Genomic DNA, 14171 nt, shown 5'->3' on the forward strand with positions numbered 1-14171 from the left:
ATTCATTACAGCACATACACGGCTTGGCCAAAAATGTGGTGTTGATAGGTTTCGAAAAAATTCTCACTTTCTACAACTGATATGTTCACTTTTTACAGTTTTTTATCAAATTTTGATCATGAATATAAAAATTCATATTTTCATAATAACTATCATATTTTAACGAAAAATGTGCTATTTTAGGCAAAACATGATTTATTAAGTCCTATCGCATTATTACCATGTGAAAACATTGTATTCTTATATGTGCAAATATAAAATGGTTCAAAAAACCGTTTTCCATTCGTCCTACGAGGCTGAGACTTGCTGAATCGCATTTTCAGTTTCTAGGAAGCTTATTCATTTTAGCACATACACGGCTTGGCCAAACATGTGGTGCTGAAACGTTTTTGATTAATTATGACTTTCTACAACTGAAATGTTTACTTTTTTACAGTTTTTTATTAAATTTTTTGATAAATTATGACTTTCTACAACTGATATGTTCACGTTCTACAGTTTTTTAATACATTTTGATCATGAATATGAAAATTCATTTTTTCTTAATAACTATAATATTTTAACGAAAAACGTGCTATTTTAGGCAAAACATGATTTATTTTGTCTAATCTCATCTTTAACATGTAAAAGCATTGTGGTCAAGTGCATGCGATATGTGCAAATATAACGGTTAAAAAAAAGTTTTCCTTTCGTCCTGCGAGGCTGAAACTTGCAGAATCCCATTTTAAGTTTCTAGGAAGCTCATTTATTACAGCATACACACGGCTTGGCCAAACATGTGGTGTTAAAAGGTTTTTGATAAATTATGACTTTCTACAACTGATATGTTTACTTTCAACAGTTTTTTAATACATTTTGATCATGAATATGAAAATTCTTTTTTTCTTAATAACTATCATATTTTAACGAAAAAAGTGCTTTTTTTTAGGCAAACATGATTTATTATGTCCTATCGCATAATTACCATGTGAAAACATTGTATTCTTATATGTGCAAATAGAACATGGTTCCAAAATACGTTTTCCTTTCATCCTACGAGGCTGAGACTTGCTGAATCGCATCTTCAGTTTCTAGGAAGCTCATTCATTTTAGCACATACACGGCTTGGCCAAACATGTGGTGCTGAAACGTTTTTGATTAATTATGACTTTCTACAACTGAAATGTTTACTTTTTTACAGTTTTTTAAATACATTTTGATCATGAATAGAAAAACTCTTATCTACATACTAACTATCATAATTTTACGAATAAAGTGCAATTTTAGGCAAAACATGATTTATTATGTCTTATCTCATCTTTGACAGGTAACATCATTGTGGTCAAGTGCATGCGATATGTGCAAATATAACATGGTTCAAAAAAACGTTTTCCTTTCGTCCTGCGAGGCTGAGACTTGCGGAATCGCATTTTCAGTTTCTAGGAAGGTCATTCATTACAGCACATACACGGCTTGGCCAAAAATGTGGTGTTGATAGGTTTCGAAAAAATTCTCACTTTCTACAACTGATATGTTCACTTTTTACAGTTTTTTATCAAATTTTGATCATGAATATAAAAATTCATATTTTCATAATAACTATCATATTTTAACGAAAAATGTGCTATTTTAGGCAAAACATGATTTATTAAGTCCTATCGCATTATTACCATGTGAAAACATTGTATTCTTATATGTGCAAATATAAAATGGTTCAAAAAACCGTTTTCCATTCGTCCTACGAGGCTGAGACTTGCTGAATCGCATTTTCAGTTTCTAGGAAGCTTATTCATTTCAGCACATACACGGCTTGGCCAAACATGTGGTGCTGAAACGCTTATGATTAATTATGACTTTCTACAACCGAAATGTTCACTTTTTTACAGTTTTTTAAATACATTTTGATCATGAATAGAAAAACTCATATTTACATACTAACAATCATAATTTTACGAATAAAGTGCTATTTTAGGCAAAACATGATTTATTATGTCTAATCTCATCTTTGACAGGTAACATCATTGTGGTCAAGTGCATGCGATTTTTGCAAATATAACATGGTTCAAAAAAACGTTTTCCTTTCGTCCTGCGAGGCTGAGACTTGCGGAATCGCATTTTCAGTTTCTAGGAAGGTCATTCATTACAGCACATACACGGCTTGGCCAAAAATGTGGTGTTGATAGGTTTCGAAAGAATTCTCATATTCTACAACTGATATGTTCACTTTTTACAGTTTTTGATCAAATTTTGATCATGAATATGAAAATTCATATTTTCATAATAATTATCATATTTTAACGAAAAATCTGCTATTTTAGGCAAAACATGATTTATTAAGTCCTATCGCATTATTACCATGTGAAAACATTGTATTCTTATATGTGCAAATATAAAATGGTTCAAAAAACCGTTTTCCATTCGTCCGACGAGGCTGAGACTTGCTGAATCGCATCTTCAGTTTCTAGGAAGCTCATTCATTTCAGCACATACACGGTTTGGCCAAACATGTGGTGCTGAAACGTTTATGATTAATTATGACTTTCTACAACCGAAATGTTCACTTTTTTACAGTTTTTTATTAAATTTTTTGATAAATTATGACTTTCTACAACTGATATGTTCACGTTCTACAGTTTTTTAATACATTTTGATCATGAATATGAAAATTCATTTTTTCTTAATAACTATAATATTTTAACGAAAAACGTGCTATTTTAGGCAAAACATGATTTATTTTGTCTAATCTCATCTTTAACATGTAAAAGCATTGTGGTCAAGTGCATGCGATATGTGCAAATATAACGGTTAAAAAAAAGTTTTCCTTTCGTCCTGCGAGGCTGAAACTTGCAGAATCCCATTTTAAGTTTCTAGGAAGCTCATTTATTACAGCATACACACGGCTTGGCCAAACATGTGGTGTTAAAAGGTTTTTGATAAATTATGACTTTCTACAACTGATATGTTTAATTTCAACAGTTTTTTAATACATTTTGATCATGAATATGAAAATTCTTTTTTTCTTAATAACTATCATATTTTAACGAAAAAAGTGCTTTTTTTTAGGCAAACATGATTTATTATGTCCTATCGCATAATTACCATGTGAAAACATTGTATTCTTATATGTGCAAATAGAACATGGTTCCAAAATACGTTTTCCTTTCATCCTACGAGGCTGAGACTTGCTGAATCGCATCTTCAGTTTCTAGGAAGCTCATTCATTTTAGCACATACACGGCTTGGCCAAACATGTGGTGCTGAAACGTTTTTGATTAATTATGACTTTCTACAACTGAAATGTTTACTTTTTTACAGTTTTTTAAATACATTTTGATCATGAATAGAAAAACTCTTATCTACATACTAACTATCATAATTTTACGAATAAAGTGCAATTTTAGGCAAAACATGATTTATTATGTCTTATCTCATCTTTGACAGGTAACATCATTGTGGTCAAGTGCATGCGATATGTGCAAATATAACATGGTTCAAAAAAACGTTTTCCTTTCGTTCCTGCGAGGCTGAAACTTGCAGAATCCCATTTTAAGTTTCTAGGAAGCTCATTTATTACAGCATACACACGGCTTGGCCAAACATGTGGTGTTAAAAGGTTTTTGATAAATTATGACTTTCTACAACTGATATGTTCACTTTCAACAGTTTTTTAATACATTTTGATCATGAATATGAAAATTCATTTTTTCTTAATAACTATAATATTTTAACGAAAAACGTGCTATTTTAGGCAAAACATGATTTATTATGTCTAATCTCATCTTTAACATGTAAAAGCATTGTGGTCAAGTGCATGCGAAATGTGCAAATATAACGGTTAAAAAAAAGTTTTCCTTTCGTCCTGCGAGGCTGAAACTTGCAGAATCCCATTTTAAGTTTCTAGGAAGCTCATTTATTACAGCATACACACGGCTTGGCCAAACATGTGGTGTTAAAAGGTTTTTGATAAATTATGACTTTCTACAACTGATATGTTTACTTTCAACAGTTTTTTAATACATTTTGATCATGAATATGAAAATTTATTTTTTCTTAATAACTATCATATTTTAACGAAAAAAGTGCTTTTTTTTAGGCAAACTTGATTTATTATGTCCTATCGCATAATTACCATGTGAAAACATTGTATTCTTATATGTGCAAATATAAAATGGTTCAAAAAACCGTTTTCCATTCGTCCTAAGAGGTTGAGACTTGCTGAATCGCATTTTCAGTTTCTAGGAAGCTTATTCATTTCAGCACATACACGGCTTGGCCAAACATGTGGTGCTGAAACGCTTATGATTAATTATGACTTTCTACAACCGAAATGTTCACTTTTTTACAGTTTTTTAAATAAATTTTGATCATGAATAGAAAAACTCATTTACATACTAACTATCATAATTTTACGAATAAAGTGCTATTTTAGGCAAAACATGATTTATTATGTCTAATCTCATCTTTGACAGGTAACATCATTGTGGTCAAGTGCATGCGATATTTGCAAATATAACATGGTTCAAAAAAACGTTTTCCTTTCGTCCTGCGAGGCTGAGACTTGCGGAATCGCATTTTCAGTTTCTAGGAAGGTCATTCATTACAGCACATACACGGCTTGGCCAAAAATGTGGTGTTGATAGGTTTCGAAAGAATTCTCATATTCTACAACTGATATGTTCACTTTTTACAGTTTTTGATCAAATTTTGATCATGAATATGAAAATTCATATTTTCATAATAACTATCATATTTTAACGAAAAATCTGCTATTTTAGGCAAAACATGATTTATTAAGTCCTATCGCATTATTACCATGTGAAAACATTGTATTCTTATATGTGCAAATATAAAATGGTTCAAAAAACCGTTTTCCATTCGTCCTACGAGGCTGAGACTTGCTGAATCGCATCTTCAGTTTCTAGGAAGCTCATTCATTTCAGCACATACACGGTTTGGCCAAACATGTGGTGCTGAAACGTTTATGATTAATTATGACTTTCTACAACCGAAATGTTCACTTTTTTACAGTTTTTTATTAAATTTTTTGATAAATTATGACTTTCTACAACTGATATGTTCACGTTCTACAGTTTTTTAATACATTTTGATCATGAATATGAAAATTCATTTTTTCTTAATAACTATAATATTTTAACGAAAAACGTGCTATTTTAGGCAAAACATGATTTATTTTGTCTAATCTCATCTTCAACATGTAAAAGCATTGTGGTCAAGTGCATGCGATATGTGCAAATATAACGGTTAAAAAAAAGTTTTCCTTTCGTCCTGCGAGGCTGAAACTTGCAGAATCCCATTTTAAGTTTCTAGGAAGCTCATTTATTACAGCATACACACGGCTTGGCCAAACATGTGGTGTTAAAAGGTTTTTGATAAATTATGACTTTCTACAACTGATATGTTTAATTTCAACAGTTTTTTAATACATTTTGATCATGAATATGAAAATTCTTTTTTTCTTAATAACTATCATATTTTAACGAAAAAAGTGCTTTTTTTTAGGCAAACATGATTTATTATGTCCTATCGCATAATTACCATGTGAAAACATTGTATTCTTATATGTGCAAATAGAACATGGTTCCAAAATACGTTTTCCTTTTATCCTACGAGGCTGAGACTTGCTGAATCGCATCTTCAGTTTCTAGGAAGCTCATTCATTTTAGCACATACACGGCTTGGCCAAACATGTGGTGCTGAAACGTTTTTGATTAATTATGACTTTCTACAACTGAAATGTTTACTTTTTTACAGTTTTTTAAATACATTTTGATCATGAATAGAAAAACTCTTATCTACATACTAACTATCATAATTTTACGAATAAAGTGCAATTTTAGGCAAAACATGATTTATTATGTCTTATCTCATCTTTGACAGGTAACATCATTGTGGTCAAGTGCATGCGATATGTGCAAATATAACATGGTTCAAAAAAACGTTTTCCTTTCGTTCCTGCGAGGCTGAAACTTGCAGAATCCCATTTTAAGTTTCTAGGAAGCTCATTTATTACAGCATACACACGGCTTGGCCAAACATGTGGTGTTAAAAGGTTTTTGATAAATTATGACTTTCTACAACTGATATGTTCACTTTCAACAGTTTTTTAATACATTTTGATCATGAATATGAAAATTCATTTTTTCTTAATAACTATAATATTTTAACGAAAAACGTGCTATTTTAGGCAAAACATGATTTATTATGTCTAATCTCATCTTTAACATGTAAAAGCATTGTGGTCAAGTGCATGCGAAATGTGCAAATATAACGGTTAAAAAAAAGTTTTCCTTTCGTCCTGCGAGGCTGAAACTTGCAGAATCCCATTTTAAGTTTCTAGGAAGCTCATATATTACAGCATACACACGGCTTGGCCAAACATGTGGTGTTAAAAGGTTTTTGATAAATTATGACTTTCTACAACTGATATGTTTACTTTCAACAGTTTTTTAATACATTTTGATCATGAATATGAAAATTCATTTTTTCTTAATAACTATCATATTTTAACGAAAAAAGTGCTTTTTTTTAGGCAAACTTGATTTATTATGTCCTATCGCATAATTACCATGTGAAAACATTGTATTCTTATATGTGCAAATATAACATGGTTCAAAAAAACGTTTTCCTTTCGTCCTGCGAGGCTGAGACTTGCGGAATCGCATTTTCAGTTTCTAGGAAGGTCATTCATTACAGCACATACACGGCTTGGCCAAAAATGTGGTGTTGATAGGTTTCGAAAAAATTCTCACTTTCTACAACTGATATGTTCACTTTTTACAGTTTTTTATCAAATTTTGATCATGAATATAAAAATTCATATTTTCATAATAACTATCATATTTTAACGAAAAATTTGCTATTTTAGGCAAAACATGATTTATTAAGTCCTATCGCATTATTACCATGTGAAAACATTGTATTCTTATATGTGCAAATATAAAATGGTTCAAAAAACCGTTTTCCATTCGTCCTACGAGGCTGAGACTTGCTGAATCGCATTTTCAGTTTCTAGGAAGCTTATTCATTTCAGCACATACACGGCTTGGCCAAACATGTGGTGCTGAAACGTTTATGATTAATTATGACTTTCTACAACCGAAATGTTCACTTTTTTACAGTTTTTTAAATACATTTTGATCATGAATAGAAAAACTCATATTTACATACTAACTATCATAATTTTACGAATAAAGTGCTATTTTAGGCAAAACATGATTTATTATGTCTAATCTCATCTTTGACAGGTAACATCATTGTGGTCAAGTGCATGCGATATTTGCAAATATAACATGGTTCAAAAAAACGTTTTCCTTTCGTCCTGCGAGGCTGAGATTTGCGGAATCGCATTTTCAGTTTCTTGGAAGGTCATTCATTACAGCACATATACACGGCTTGGCCAAAAATGTGGTGTTGATAGGTTTCGAAAGAATTCTCATATTCTACAACTGATATGTTCACTTTTTACAGTTTTTTATCAAATTTTGATCATGAATATGAAAATTCATATTTTCATAATTATCATATTTTAACGAAAAATGTGCTATTTTAGGCAAAACATGATTTATTAAGTCCTATCGCATTATTACCATGTGAAAACATTGTATTCTTATATGTGCAAATATAAAATGGTTCAAAAAACCGTTTTCCATTCGTCCTACGAGGCTGAGACTTGCTGAATCGCATCTTCAGTTTCTAGGAAGCTCATTAATTTCAGCACATACACGGTTTGGCCAAACATGTGGTGCTGAAACGTTTATGATTAATTATGACTTTCTACAACCGAAATGTTCACTTTTTTACAGTTTTTTATTAAATTTTTTGATAAATTATGACTTTTAACAACTGATATGTTCACGTTCTACAGTTTTTTAATACATTTTGATCATGAATATGAAAATTCATTTTTTCTTAATAACTATAATATTTTAACGAAAAACGTGCTATTTTAGGCAAAACATGATTTATTTTGTCTAATCTCATCTTTAACATGTAAAAGCATTGTGGTCAAGTGCATGCGATATGTGCAAATATAACGGTTAAAAAAAAGTTTTCCTTTCGTCCTGCGAGGCTGAAACTTGCAGAATCCCATTTTAAGTTTCTAGGAAGCTCATTTATTACAGCATACACACGGCTTGGCCAAACATGTGGTGTTAAAAGGTTTTTGATAAATTATGACTTTCTACAACTGATATGTTTAATTTCAACAGTTTTTTAATACATTTTGATCAAGAATATGAAAATTCATTTTTTCTTAATAACTATCATATTTTAACGAAAAAAGTGCTTTTTTTTAGGCAAACATGATTTATTATGTCCTATCGCATAATTACCATGTGAAAACATTGTATTCTTATATGTGCAAATAGAACATGGTTCCAAAATACGTTTTCCTTTCATCCTACGAGGCTGAGACTTGCTGAATCGCATCTTCAGTTTCTAGGAAGCTCATTCATTTTAGCACATACACGGCTTGGCCAAACATGTGGTGCTGAAACGTTTTTGATTAATTATGACTTTCTACAACTGAAATGTTTACTTTTTTACAGTTTTTTAAATACATTTTGATCATGAATAGAAAAACTCTTATCTACATACTAACTATCATAATTTTACGAATAAAGTGCAATTTTAGGCAAAACATGATTTATTATGTCTTATCTCATCTTTGACAGGTAACATCATTGTGGTCAAGTGCATGCGATATGTGCAAATATAACATGGTTCAAAAAAACGTTTTCCTTTCGTTCCTGCGAGGCTGAAACTTGCAGAATCCCATTTTAAGTTTCTAGGAAGCTCATTTATTACAGCATACACACGGCTTGGCCAAACATGTGGTGTTAAAAGGTTTTTGATAAATTATGACTTTCTACAACTGATATGTTCACTTTCAACAGTTTTTTAATACATTTTGATCATGAATATGAAAATTCATTTTTTCTTAATAACTATAATATTTTAACGAAAAACGTGCTATTTTAGGCAAAACATGATTTATTATGTCTAATCTCATCTTTAACATGTAAAAGCATTGTGGTCAAGTGCATGCGAAATGTGCAAATATAACGGTTAAAAAAAAGTTTTCCTTTCGTCCTGCGAGGCTGAAACTTGCAGAATCCCATTTTAAGTTTCTAGGAAGCTCATATATTACAGCATACACACGGCTTGGCCAAACATGTGGTGTTAAAAGGTTTTTGATAAATTATGACTTTCTACAACTGATATGTTTACTTTCAACAGTTTTTTAATACATTTTGATCATGAATATGAAAATTCATTTTTTCTTAATAACTATCATATTTTAACGAAAAAAGTGCTTTTTTTTAGGCAAACTTGATTTATTATGTCCTATCGCATAATTACCATGTGAAAACATTGTATTCTTATATGTGCAAATATAACATGGTTCAAAAAAACGTTTTCCTTTCGTCCTGCGAGGCTGAGACTTGCGGAATCGCATTTTCAGTTTCTAGGAAGGTCATTCATTACAGCACATACACGGCTTGGCCAAAAATGTGGTGTTGATAGGTTTCGAAAAAATTCTCACTTTCTACAACTGATATGTTCACTTTTTACAGTTTTTTATCAAATTTTGATCATGAATATAAAAATTCATATTTTCATAATAACTATCATATTTTAACGAAAAATTTGCTATTTTAGGCAAAACATGATTTATTAAGTCCTATCGCATTATTACCATGTGAAAACATTGTATTCTTATATGTGCAAATATAAAATGGTTCAAAAAACCGTTTTCCATTCGTCCTACGAGGCTGAGACTTGCTGAATCGCATTTTCAGTTTCTAGGAAGCTTATTCATTTCAGCACATACACGGCTTGGCCAAACATGTGGTGCTGAAACGTTTATGATTAATTATGACTTTCTACAACCGAAATGTTCACTTTTTTACAGTTTTTTAAATACATTTTGATCATGAATAGAAAAACTCATATTTACATACTAACTATCATAATTTTACGAATAAAGTGCTATTTTAGGCAAAACATGATTTATTATGTCTAATCTCATCTTTGACAGGTAACATCATTGTGGTCAAGTGCATGCGATATTTGCAAATATAACATGGTTCAAAAAAACGTTTTCCTTTCGTCCTGCGAGGCTGAGATTTGCGGAAACGCATTTTCAGTTTCTAGGAAGGTCATTCATTACAGCACATATACACGGCTTGGCCAAAAATGTGGTGTTGATAGGTTTCGAAAGAATTCTCATATTCTACAACTGATATGTTCACTTTTTACAGTTTTTTATCAAATTTTGATCATGAATATGAAAATTCATATTTTCATAATTATCATATTTTAACGAAAAATGTGCTATTTTAGGCAAAACATGATTTATTAAGTCCTATCGCATTATTACCATGTGAAAACATTGTATTCTTATATGTGCAAATATAAAATGGTTCAAAAAACCGTTTTCCATTCGTCCTACGAGGCTGAGACTTGCTGAATCGCATCTTCAGTTTCTAGGAAGCTCATTAATTTCAGCACATACACGGTTTGGCCAAACATGTGGTGCTGAAACGTTTATGATTAATTATGACTTTCTACAACCGAAATGTTCACTTTTTTACAGTTTTTTATTAAATTTTTTGATAAATTATGACTTTCAACAACTGATATGTTCACGTTCTACAGTTTTTTAATACATTTTGATCATGAATATGAAAATTCATTTTTTCTTAATAACTATAATATTTTAACGAAAAACGTGCTATTTTAGGCAAAACATGATTTATTTTGTCTAATCTCATCTTTAACATGTAAAAGCATTGTGGTCAAGTGCATGCGATATGTGCAAATATAACGGTTAAAAAAAAGTTTTCCTTTCGTCCTGCGAGGCTGAAACTTGCAGAATCCCATTTTAAGTTTCTAGGAAGCTCATTTATTACAGCATACACACGGCTTGGCCAAACATGTGGTGTTAAAAGGTTTTTGATAAATTATGACTTTCTACAACTGATATGTTTAATTTCAACAGTTTTTTAATACATTTTGATCATGAATATGAAAATTCTTTTTTTCTTAATAACTATCATATTTTAACGAAAAAAGTGCTTTTTTTTAGGCAAACATGATTTATTATGTCCTATCGCATAATTACCATGTGAAAACATTGTATTCTTATATGTGCAAATAGAACATGGTTCCAAAATACGTTTTCCTTTCATCCTACGAGGCTGAGACTTGCTGAATCGCATCTTCAGTTTCTAGGAAGCTCATTCATTTTAGCACATACACGGCTTGGCCAAACATGTGGTGCTGAAACGTTTTTGATTAATTATGACTTTCTACAACTGAAATGTTTACTTTTTTACAGTTTTTTAAATACATTTTGATCATGAATAGAAAAACTCTTATCTACATACTAACTATCATAATTTTACGAATAAAGTGCAATTTTAGGCAAAACATGATTTATTATGTCTTATCTCATCTTTGACAGGTAACATCATTGTGGTCAAGTGCATGCGATATGTGCAAATATAACATGGTTCAAAAAAACGTTTTCCTTTCGTTCCTGCGAGGCTGAAACTTGCAGAATCCCATTTTAAGTTTCTAGGAAGCTCATTTATTACAGCATACACACGGCTTGGCCAAACATGTGGTGTTAAAAGGTTTTTGATAAATTATGACTTTCTACAACTGATATGTTCACTTTCAACAGTTTTTTAATACATTTTGATCATGAATATGAAAATTCATTTTTTCTTAATAACTATAATATTTTAACGAAAAACGTGCTATTTTAGGCAAAACATGATTTATTATGTCTAATCTCATCTTTAACATGTAAAAGCATTGTGGTCAAGTGCATGCGAAATGTGCAAATATAACGGTTAAAAAAAAGTTTTCCTTTCGTCCTGCGAGGCTGAAACTTGCAGAATCCCATTTTAAGTTTCTAGGAAGCTCATATATTACAGCATACACACGGCTTGGCCAAACATGTGGTGTTAAAAGGTTTTTGATAAATTATGACTTTCTACAACTGATATGTTTACTTTCAACAGTTTTTTAATACATTTTGATCATGAATATGAATATTCATTTTTTCTTAATAACTATCATATTTTAACGAAAAAAGTGCTTTTTTTTAGGCAAACTTGATTTATTATGTCCTATCGCATAATTACCATGTGAAAACATTGTATTCTTATATGTGCAAATATAACATGGTTCAAAAAAACGTTTTCCTTTCGTCCTGCGAGGCTGAGACTTGCGGAATCGCATTTTCAGTTTCTAGGAAGGTCATTCATTACAGCACATACACGGCTTGGCCAAAAATGTGGTGTTGATAGGTTTCGAAAAAATTCTCACTTTCTACAACTGATATGTTCACTTTTTACAGTTTTTTATCAAATTTTGATCATGAATATAAAAATTCATATTTTCATAATAACTATCATATTTTAACGAAAAATTTGCTATTTTAGGCAAAACATGATTTATTAAGTCCTATCGCATTATTACCATGTGAAAACATTGTATTCTTATATGTGCAAATATAAAATGGTTCAAAAAACCGTTTTCCATTCGTCCTACGAGGCTGAGACTTGCTGAATCGCATTTTCAGTTTCTAGGAAGCTTATTCATTTCAGCACATACACGGCTTGGCCAAACATGTGGTGCTGAAACGTTTATGATTAATTATGACTTTCTACAACCGAAATGTTCACTTTTTTACAGTTTTTTAAATACATTTTGATCATGAATAGAAAAACTCATATTTACATACTAACTATCATAATTTTACGAATAAAGTGCTATTTTAGGCAAAACATGATTTATTATGTCTAATCTCATCTTTGACAGGTAACATCATTGTGGTCAAGTGCATGCGATATTTGCAAATATAACATGGTTCAAAAAAACGTTTTCCTTTCGTCCTGCGAGGCTGAGACTTGCGGAATCGCATTTTCAGTTTCTAGGAAGGTCATTCATTACAGCACATATACACGGCTTGGCCAAAAATGTGGTGTTGATAGGTTTCGAAAGAATTCTCATATTCTACAACTGATATGTTCACTTTTTACAGTTTTTTATCAAATTTTGATCATGAATATGAAAATTCATATTTTCATAATTATCATATTTTAACGAAAAATGTGCTATTTTAGGCAAAACATGATTTATTAAGTCCTATCGCATTATTACCATGTGAAAACATTGTATTCTTATATGTGCAAATATAAAATGGTTCAAAAAACCGTTTTCCATTCGTCCTACGAGGCTGAGACTTGCTGAATCGCATCTTCAGTTTCTAGGAAGCTCATTAATTTCAGCACATACACGGTTTGGCCAAACATGTGGTGCTGAAACGTTTATGATTAATTATGACTTTCTACAACCGAAATGTTCACTTTTTTACAGTTTTTTATTAAATTTTTTGATAAATTATGACTTTCTACAACTGATATGTTCACGTTCTACAGTTTTTTAATACATTTTGATCATGAATATGAAAATTCATTTTTTCATAATAACTATAATATTTTAACGAAAAACGTGCTATTTTAGGCAAAACATGATTTATTTTGTCTAATCTCATCTTTAACATGTAAAAGCATTGTGGTCAAGTGCATGCGATATGTGCAAATATAACGGTTAAAAAAAAGTTTTCCTTTCGTCCTGCGAGGCTGAAACTTGCAGAATCCCATTTTAAGTTTCTAGGAAGCTCATTTATTACAGCATACACACGGCTTGGCCAAACATGTGGTGTTAAAAGGTTTTTGATAAATTATGACTTTCTACAACTGATATGTTTACTTTCAACAGTTTTTTAATACATTTTGATCATGAATATGAAAATTCTTTTTTTCTTAATAACTATCATATTTTAACGAAAAAAAGTGCTTTTTTTTAGGCAAACATGATTTATTATGTCCTATCGCATAATTACCATGTGAAAACATTGTATTCTTATATGTGCAAATAGAACATGGTTCCAAAATACGTTTTCCTTTCATCCTACGAGGCTGAGACTTGCTGAATCGCATCTTCAGTTTCTAGGAAGCTCATTCATTTTAGCACATACACGGCTTGGCCAAACATGTGGTGCTGAAACGTTTTTGATTAATTATGACTTTCTACAACTGAAATGTTTACTTTTTTACAGTTTTTTAAATACATTTTGATCATGAATAGAAAAA

The sequence above is a fragment of the Silurus aristotelis genome (genome assembly GCF_946808225.1).
Source record: "Silurus aristotelis genome assembly, chromosome: 22".
Lineage (NCBI taxonomy): Eukaryota > Metazoa > Chordata > Actinopteri > Siluriformes > Siluridae > Silurus > Silurus aristotelis.